The sequence below is a fragment of the Macrotis lagotis genome, chromosome 1, assembly GCF_037893015.1.
Source record: "Macrotis lagotis isolate mMagLag1 chromosome 1, bilby.v1.9.chrom.fasta, whole genome shotgun sequence".
Lineage (NCBI taxonomy): Eukaryota > Metazoa > Chordata > Mammalia > Peramelemorphia > Peramelidae > Macrotis > Macrotis lagotis.
In genome coordinates, this window is record NC_133658.1 from 301,935,023 (window position 1) to 301,944,725 (window position 9,703).

Below are 9,703 nucleotides of genomic sequence, written 5' to 3' on the forward strand. Positions count from 1 at the left end.
CTGTGAAGGAAGCTACGACTCAAAAGGAGCATTTCAACTCTCTTGGACTCAGTTTCCATATCCATAGAAGCAGGGGTTAGACTAGATGGCCTCCAAGTCTTTTCTAACTCTCATTCTATGATCTGTGACACAGTATAATGCCCTTTCTATGATACCCCTTGTATAAAAATGCTTGCAAAATATTTCCAACCTGATTAATTGGAGAGGACAGTGAAGGATTGATGCCACGTATCACTGAACTAAAAAAGAAAAAACAATCTCTCCTGAGGCATCTTTTTCAGGTCTTGGGTGTTTTCAATTTAGACATTCATACAGGGCGGCCCTGCTCCAGTGAGTGGTTGGGAGCAAGCACCCAGATGCAACAGAAATATATTTTTATCTTCCATTGATCTCCTTGCCCAGAAACCATTATTATACTGGTGTAAAAATGGCAGCCTAAAACTACAGGCACTGCATCATTTGTCCAGTTAACACGTGCCCAGCAACTGTCTTGAACCGTGAAAGCCTCAAGTTCCAAAATAACTTCAATTTGAAAGCATTTGAGACATCTTCAGTCTGGAGCTATCCAGGGAGGAAGAAAAAAAATCTCACTTTGACATTCCCTGACCTTTTGAAAAGAGCTTTTCTTGTCCCATATTCTTAAGAATAGAGACAAGGTGGTCTCTAATGAACACACTTCTAGAGTTCAATTTTGTGACTAACAGGCAAAAATAGGTTTAGGTCTTTTGGCATTGAAAGATTTCCCCTTAATGAACTGTAATAATGGTCCAAGTAAGAGACAGGGTTAGTGCCATATCACAAGTAGGATTCTCATGACTAATATTTAACCTTTCTTTAAGATCACTGGATTCAGAGTTAGAAGACAACACCTTAATGATCAACTAGACCAGAGGTTCTCAAACAGGGGTTTAGGCAAACATAAGGGTCCATGAGGAATTTGTCAGGAGGTACATGGAATATATGATAAATATCAATACTTTCAAAAATATTTTGTTTATTTTTCAAACTACATGCAGTGGTAGTTTTCAACAATAATTTTTGCAAAGTTTTCAGTTTTATATTTTTCTCCCTTCCTCTTTTCCCTCCCCCATTCCCCTAAGAGAAAACAATCAAATATAGGTTTTATATGTATAACCATGCTAAATATAGATCCATATTAATCATGTGAAAGAAGAATCAAATCAGGAAAGAAAGCATTTGAGAAAAAATAATACATAAAACAACTTTTAAAAATTGAAAATAGAAAACTTTGTTCTTCATTTAAGCTCCACAGTTATTTCTCCTGAATATGGATGGTGTTTTCCTTCACAAATCTTTTACGATTGTCTTTTATTATAATACTGCTAGAGTGAACAAGTCCATCACAACAGATCATCACCCAGTATTTCTGTTAGTGTGTATAATGTTTTTCTGGTTCTGCTCACTTCACTTAACATCAGTTCTTGCAAGTCTTTCCAGGCTATTCTGAAGTTCCTCCCCTCATGAATTCTTATAAAACAATAAGGTTCCATCACATTTATATAACATAATTTGTTCAGTCATCCTCCAGATGATGGGCATCCCCTCAATTTTCATTTCTTTGCAATTGCAAAAAGAGCTGCTATAAATATTTTTGTACATGTGGGTTTCTTATTCTTTTTCATGATTTTGTGGGACAAAGTCCTAGTAGTGGTATTGCTGGATCAAAGGGCATACAGAGTTTTATTGCCCTTTGGGTATAATTGCAAATTGCTCTCCACCAATAATGCATCAGTGTCCCACTTTTCCCACATTCCCTCCAACACTTATTATTTTCCTTTTTACTCAAATTGGCCAATCTGATCAGTGTGAGGTAGTACTACAGAGTTGTTCTAATTTGTATTTCTCTAATCAATAAATAATTTGGAGCATTTTTTATATGACTATAGATAGCTTTAATCTGAAAATTGGTTTTTCATGTCCTTTGACTATTTATCAATTGGGGAATGACTTGTATTCTTATAAATTTGACTCAGTTTTGTATATTGTGGAAATGAGAACTTTGTCAGAAACTCTAGTTGTGAAATTTGTTTCCCAACTTACTGCCATCTTTTAAAATTTTTTTGTTTATTTATTTCATATTATTACAATAATTTTGTTGTGAGAATAATTATAAACCCCATCCCCCCCAAAAAATATGGAAAAAACCTCAAGAATAATGAGAGAGGAAAAAAGTATATTTCAGTTTGTGTTCAAATTCCAATGGCTCTGTCTCTGAGTTGAGTTGCCTTCCACATCATAGCCGCCAGAGAAGCTGCTTCAATATTTTTGTCACAGTTGCTATCACTAGCTGTATTTCCCTCCACTCTATTCTTCCCTCTGTCCTCTATTCCATTCTCTCCATCCTTTCATCCTGTCCCTGTTCAGAAGTGTGTTGCATCTGAGTACCCTCTCCCATGATCTTCCCTTTCTTCTATCACCTATTCTCCCCCCTTCCCTCCCCCCCCCCCATTCCCCCTTATCCCATCTCTTTACCTCTCAATTTTCTCTAGGGCAAGATAGATTTCTATACCCTATTAAGTGTGTATGTTAGTTCCTCTCTGAGCCATTTCTGAGAAGAATGAAGGCTCACTCATTCCCCCTCACCTTCCCCCATTCCACTCCATTGAAAACTGGAAAGTGAAAACTTATGTGAAATATCTAAGCTCCTTCTCCTTTCCTTTTCTCTTCCTCCCAGTACTTTCCTTTATCACCCATTGACTCCATATTTTTATTATATTATACCATTATATTCAGTTCCTTCCTGTGCCTTGTCTATATATGCTCCTTCTAACTGCTCTTATAAATAAGAAAATTCATATGAGTTATCAGTATCTTCTTCCCATGTGGAATACAAACAGTTCAACATCTTTGAGTTCCTCATAATTAGTCCTTCTTATCTACCTCCTCTATGGTTCCCCCAAGTCCTGTACTTGGAAATCAAACTTTCTGTCCAGCTCTGGTTGTTTCAATAGCAAAGTCTGAAAGTCCCCCGTTTCATTCAAAGTCCATCTTTTTTTTCCCCCTGAAAGAGAATATTCAGTTTTGCTGGGTAGTTGATTCTTGGTTGTAAACCAAGATCTTTTTCATTCTGGAATATCCCATTCCAAGCCCTATGAGCCCTTAATGAAGATGCTGCCAGATCCTGTGTAATCCTGACTATAGAGCCATGGTAGTTGGATTGCTTGTTTCTGGTGGCTTTTAATATTTTCTCATTGACTTGGGAGTTTTGGAGTTTGACTATAGTATTCCTGGAAGATTTTTCTTTTGGGAACTCTTTCTGGAGGTGATCAGTGAATTCTCTCAGTTTCTATGTTATCCTCTGCTTCTAGCATCTCAGGACAATTTTGCTGTGTTATTTCTTGAAAAAATAAAGTCTAGCTCTTTTCCTGGTCATGAACTTCAGGTAGCCAATAATTTTTAAATTATCTCTCCTGGATCTCTTTTCAAATTGTTTTTCCAATGAGATATTTCTTCTAATTTGGGTTTTTTGGTATAGTTTTATTTCTTCCTGAGTTATCACAAAATAATCAGCTTCCTTTAGTTCCATTCTGCATTTGAAGGAGTTATTTTCTTCAGAGAGCTTTGTTATCTCCTTTTCCAGCTGGTTAATTCTACTTTTTAAGGCATTCTTCTCTTCATTTGGCTTTTGTGTTGCTTTTTCCATTTGGCCTAAACTGGTTTTTAATATGTTATTTTCTTCAGTATTTTTTTATTTCTTTCACCAAGTTCCTGACTTGGTTTTCATGATTTATTTGCATCACTCTCATTTCTATTCTCAATTTTTCCTCTACCTCCTTTAATTGCTTTTCAAAGTCTTTTTTGGATACAAAAGCTTTGATTTTGTCATCATCTGAGTATGTGTTTTGATCCTTCACAGGATCAAAATAATTTTCTATGGTAAGATTCTTCTTGTTCTGTTGTTTGCTCTTTTCCTCAGTCTATGACTGGCTTACCATACTTCCAAGGCTTTGAGGAACCACCCACAGGGACATTAATTCCTCCGAGGTCATATGAGAGACTCTGACTGCTCTCTTGCCTGTGTTCAGCTCCTCCTTTCTGCCCTGGAGCAGTGAGGATGGTTCCTGCTATGCTATGTTGTGGGGGTCCAGAATACAACCTGGATCTGAGTGTGGGCAAATAGCTGAGTCCTACCCCAGGGAGCACAGAAAGAATTCTGCAGTCTCCCCTGATCCCCTTACCATCTATGTGCTGAGAGCTCTGGACGTGCTGAGTGGCTCTGCCTACTCCTGCTGCAGGTTCTCTCCTCAGGGTTGCTCTGAGACCAGAGCTCTGCTCTGCACTCAGGCTGGTGCAGCACAGTTCTCCCACCACCCCTTCCAGCTGTTTCCAATGATTCCTGGCTCAAGAGGTCTGGAAATCACCCCTCTGGCACAGAACCAGGCACCCAGCCTGGCTGTGCCCCACTGTGGCTTTTTCCAGCCCCAGTTCAGGTGGAACAGACCTTTCCTGCAGAACTTCTGAGTTGTCTTGGACTGCAAAATTGTATCACTCAGTCTTTCTGTGGGTTCTGCCCCTCTAAATTTTGACTAGAGTCATAATTTGATGGCTTTTGGAGTTTTGGGGGGAATGAGTTTCTGGGAATTCCTGCCTTCACACCATCATCTTGGCTTTGCCCCCTTGCTGCCATTTTTTAATCTTGGTTGTATTGATTTTATTTGTGTAAAAACTTTTCAACTTAATGTCATCAAAGTTATTAATTTTATATTTTATAATGTCATCTTTCTCTTCTTTGGTCATAAACTGGCCATAAAGATGATATCAACTTTTATACCAAAATCCTGTATCCAGTTCCACCTTATCTTAGTATAAGGTATGAAATGTCTGGTCTATGCCTGGTTTCTGCCATACTATCTTTCAGTTTTCCTAGAAAGTTTAACCAAAGTGAAAGTTTTTATCCCAGAAGTTAGAATTGTTGGGTTTATCAACAGCAGATTACTTACAGACATTTACTACTCTTTCTTTTGCACCTAATCTATTCCACTGGCTCACCACTATTTCTTAACCAGTACCAAACAGTTTTGATAATTGGTGCTTTATAATGTAATTTTGATCTGATATGGTTAGGCTACCTTCCTTTGCTTTTTTTCCATTAATTTCCTTGATATACTTCATCTTTTGTTCCTCTATATGAATTTACTTACTTTTTTTCTAGCTCAATAAAATATTTTTTTAATTTGATAAGTATGGCACTGAAAAAGTAATTTGAGTAGAATCATCATTTTTATTATATCAGATAAGCCTACCCATGAACAATTGACATTTGCCCAATTATTTAGATCTGATTTTGTGTGAAAAATACTTTATAATTGTTTTCATAGAATATCTGAGTTTGCCTTGCCAAGTAGCAGACTCCCATGTGTTTTTGGTTGTCTACAATTACTTGAAATTTCTCTATCTCTTGCTACTCTGAGATACTGATAATTTATGTGAGTTTATTTTACATCCTGCAACTTCGTTAAAGTTGCTAATAGTTTCAAGTAGTTTTTAGATGATTTTCTACAAAGTATATAATCATTTCATCTGCAAAAGTGAAAGTTTTGTTTCTTAGAACCTTTTCCAATTCCTTCAATTTCTTTTTCTTCTTTTATTGCTAAAGCTAACATTTCTAATACAATATTGAATAATAGAAGTGATAGTGGACTTCCTTGTTTCATCCCTGATCTTATTGGCAATGCTTCTAGCTTATTCCACCACATACAATGCTTGTTCATGATTTCAGCTAAAAGCTGCTTATCGTATCAAAGAGCATTCCATTTACTGCTATGCTCTCTAGTGTTTTTAACAGGAATATGTTGTATTTTGTCAAAAAAATTTTTCAGCATATATTGAAAGATCATGTGATTTCTGTTAGGTTTGTTACTGATATGGTCAATTATGCTGATTGTTTCTCTAATAGTGAGCCAACCCTGATTCCTGGTATAAATCCTACTCGATCATAGTACATTATCTTAGTGATAACTGCCATAATCACCTTGCTGAAATTTTATTTAAAATGTTTGCATCCATATTCATTAGGGAAATTGCTCTATAATTTTCTTTGTCTGTTTTGACTCTTCATGGCTTTAGAATCAGCAATATATTAGTGTCATTGAAGGAATTTGACAGAACTCCTTCACTTAATTTTTTCAAATAATTTATATAGAATTGGAATGAATTGTAATATGAATGTTTGTTAGAATTCACCTTTGAATACATCTGGTGCTGGAGATTTTTTCCCTAGGGAGTTCATTGATGGTTTGTTCAATTTCTTTTTCTGGGATGGGGTTATTTATGTATTTAATTTCCTCTTCTTTTAACCTGGGCAGTTCATGTTTTTGTAATTATTCATCCAATTCACTTAGATTGCTAAATTTATTGATAAATAATTGGGCAAAATAGCTGTGAATTATTACTTTAATATCCTTCTCATTGGGGGTGAATTCATCTTTTTTCATTTTTGATCCTGGTAATTTGGTTTTATTCTTTCTTTTTTTTCCTAAACATCTTAAACAAAGGTTTATCTACTTCATTGGTTTTTACATAAAACCAACTCTTAGTCTTATTTGTAAGTTCAAAAGTTTTATAATTTAAAATTTTATGAATATTTAATTTAGTTTTCAGAATTTCTAATTTAGTATTTAATTAGAAATTTTTCATTTGTTCTTTTTCTAGCCTTTTTAGTTGCAAACCCAATTCATTGATCTCTTTCTAGGGATTTAATATTTCCTCTAATAACTGCTTGGGCTATATCCCACAAATTTGGGTATGTTGTCTCCTTATTGTCATTGTCTTGGATGAAATTATTAATTATTTCTATGATTTCCCATTTGATCCACTCATTCTTTAAAATTAGATTATTTAGTTTCCAATTAATTTTAGATCTATCTCTCCATGACCCTTTATGTAATTTTTATTCTATCATTATCTGAAAAGGATGTATTTATATTTCTGGTTTTTTGCATTTAATTTGGAGTTTTTTTTATCCTAATACATGGTCACTTTTTATGAGGGTGATATGTACTGTAAGGAAAAAAGTTAAATTCTTTTCTTTCCCCATTCAATTTTTTTCCAGAGATCTATCATATATAACTTTTCTAACATTCTATTTACCTCCTTAACTTTCTTCTTATTTATTTTATAGTTGGGTTTATCTAATTCTGAGAAAGGGAGGTTGAGGTCGCCCATTAATATATTTTTTGTTTTTTTTATTTTGCAAAGCAGTAGAGTTAAGTGACTTGCCCAAGGTCACACAGCTAGGTAATTATTAAATATCTGAGACCAAATATGAACTCAGGTCCTCCTGATTCCAGGGCTGTTTATGTCTTCCTATAATTAATTTAGGCTCTCTTCTAAGAATCTGGATGCATACATATTTGGTATTGAAATTACTTCACTGTCTATGATACTTTTTAGAAGTATGATGTCAACCACCTACTCCTTATCCCTTTTAATGAGATCTATTTTTTGCAATTGCTTTGTCTAAGATAAGGATTAGTACTTCTGCTTTTTCCATTTCAATTGAAGCATAATGTATTCTGTTCCAGTCTTTTACCTTTATTCTGTGTATATTTCTTTGCTTAAAATGTATTTCTTGTAAGCAGCATATTATAGGATTCTGGTTTTTAATTCACTCTGCTCTCCAGTTCCATTTTATGGGACCATTCTTCCCATTCAAAATTCACATTTATAATTGCTAACTCTTTAATTAACCTCCTTATTATCTCCCTCTGTTTGCACTTCCCCCCCCCCTCCTTTCACCCTATCTCTCCCCACCAGGCATTTGCTCCTGAATACCATCTCCTTCAATCTATCACCTCTCTTCTATCAACCACTCCCCCTTTCCTTCCCTCTTTCCCTTTTCTCCTTCCTTTCTTCCCTTCTAGCAATCTCTTCTTCCTGTCCCCCCCCCTTTTCCTCTCCTAGAACTTGAAGGGCAAAATAAACCCTTCTAAATGTATTTGTTATTTCCTCTTTGAACCAAATTCAATAAGAGTAAGAATTAAGCAGTTTTCATCCCTTCCCTTCTTTCCCTCTACTATAATAGGATCTTTTCATGTCATCATGTGATATACTTTACCCTGTTCTGCCTCCCCCTTCCTCTCATCTCATTACAATCCTCCCCCCTTTTTAATGACTTATTTTTTTAAAAAATTCCATCAAAATCAACTTATGTTCATACCTTGAGCCTAAGTGTAGTCTCTATTAGAGTTACAATTCTCAAGAGTTATGAAAATCTTACTCCTAGGTAGATATATAACCATTTTGATTTTATTGACTTTTTTACCCATTTACTTTTTCATATATCTCTTGAGTCTCTTGTTTGACAATCAAATTTTCTGTTCAACTTTGATCTTTTCATCAAATTTGAAAGTCACCTATTTCATTAAATATCCATCTTTTTCCCCTGAAAGAGTATGCTCAGTTTCACTGGGTAATATATTCTTGGTTGTAATTCAAGTTCCCTTGCTCTCCAGAATATCATATTCCAGGCCTTTTAGTACTTTAATAATGATGCAGTCGGATCCTGTGTAATCTGTTGCGATTCCTAAATATTTGAATTGCTTTTTTCTGGCCACTTGCAAAATTTTCTCCTTGATTTGATAATCTTGGAGTTTGGCTACAACATTTCTTGGTGCTTTCATTTGGAGGTCCTTTTCAGGAGGTGATCAGCAGATTCTTTCAATGATTATTTGACTTTCTGATTCCAAGATATCAGGGCAGTTTTCATTGCCAATTTTCTGAAGAATTCTATCCAGGCTGTACTTTTCATCATAGCTTTCAGGTAGTTCAGTGATTCTTAAATTATTTCTTCTGTCTCTATTTTCCAGGTCAGTTACTTTACCAATGAGGTATTTTACATTTTCTTCTATTTTTTTTTTCATTTTAAAAAATTTTGTTGGTTCTGCCGTCAGCCCTCGAAGCCCGTCGTCTTCTGCAGCTTGTCCTCGTCGGCCAGGTGCTTCCCTCTGAGCGCTGGGCCTAGGGACCCCCATGGCCTGGCCACAGGAGGAGCCTAGTGGAGAGTGGGGAGTCGTCCTTTGGTGAACGTCCCTGAATCCGCAGAACTTTGTGCAAAAAGTGCGGCAAGCCTCAGAAAGTGACACAGTTAGAGAAAAGCCAGGATTCCCTGAAGGAACTGGGGAAAAGACGAAACCATCCGAAGCAGAGGGGTTGTAGTGGGAAGACAAAAGAGAGTTTTCAGAAAAAGGAAAAAAAAAAACAAAAAAGATTGTACTGAGGCTTGACTGTGTGGAGCCCAGCTGCAGGTCTAAGAGGAAGCTTGCCATGAAGAGGTTTAAGCATTTTGAACTGGGAGGAGTTAAGAAGAGAAAGGCCCAAATGATCCAGTTCTGAATTTCATTGTTTTCTTCTTGATAGGGGAAAAACCCATCTCATTCCATTCCTTGGTTTTTGTGTTTTTTGTCTTGGAAAGGAAAAGACTTGAGAAAAAAACCAAGTCTGGTACTATGTGAAGCTGTTCCCATATAGGAATAGTTTTTGAAGATGTGACCGAATGTTGCAATTTAATCATCTACTTAAATGAGATTTATGTTATAGAGAGAAAATCCAGCTGATCATTTGGGGGGGGGGTAGCCTCGAGAACTTGGTTGTTAGGACAATGGCTAGCATAGTTGCTGACAGCCTGGATTCCTAGGCAGCTTGAAAGTTGGATAAATTAGGAATATAAATCAATTAAAAATCA

General features: G+C 35.9%; 1 pseudogene; it reads left to right on the forward strand.

Moving 5' to 3' along the window:
- The window catches only part of LOC141494784 (large ribosomal subunit protein eL42-like), a 64,117-nt pseudogene extending 54,747 nt beyond the window's left edge, over positions 1 to 9,370 (forward strand).
- The last annotated feature ends 333 nt before the right edge of the window (positions 9,371 to 9,703 follow it).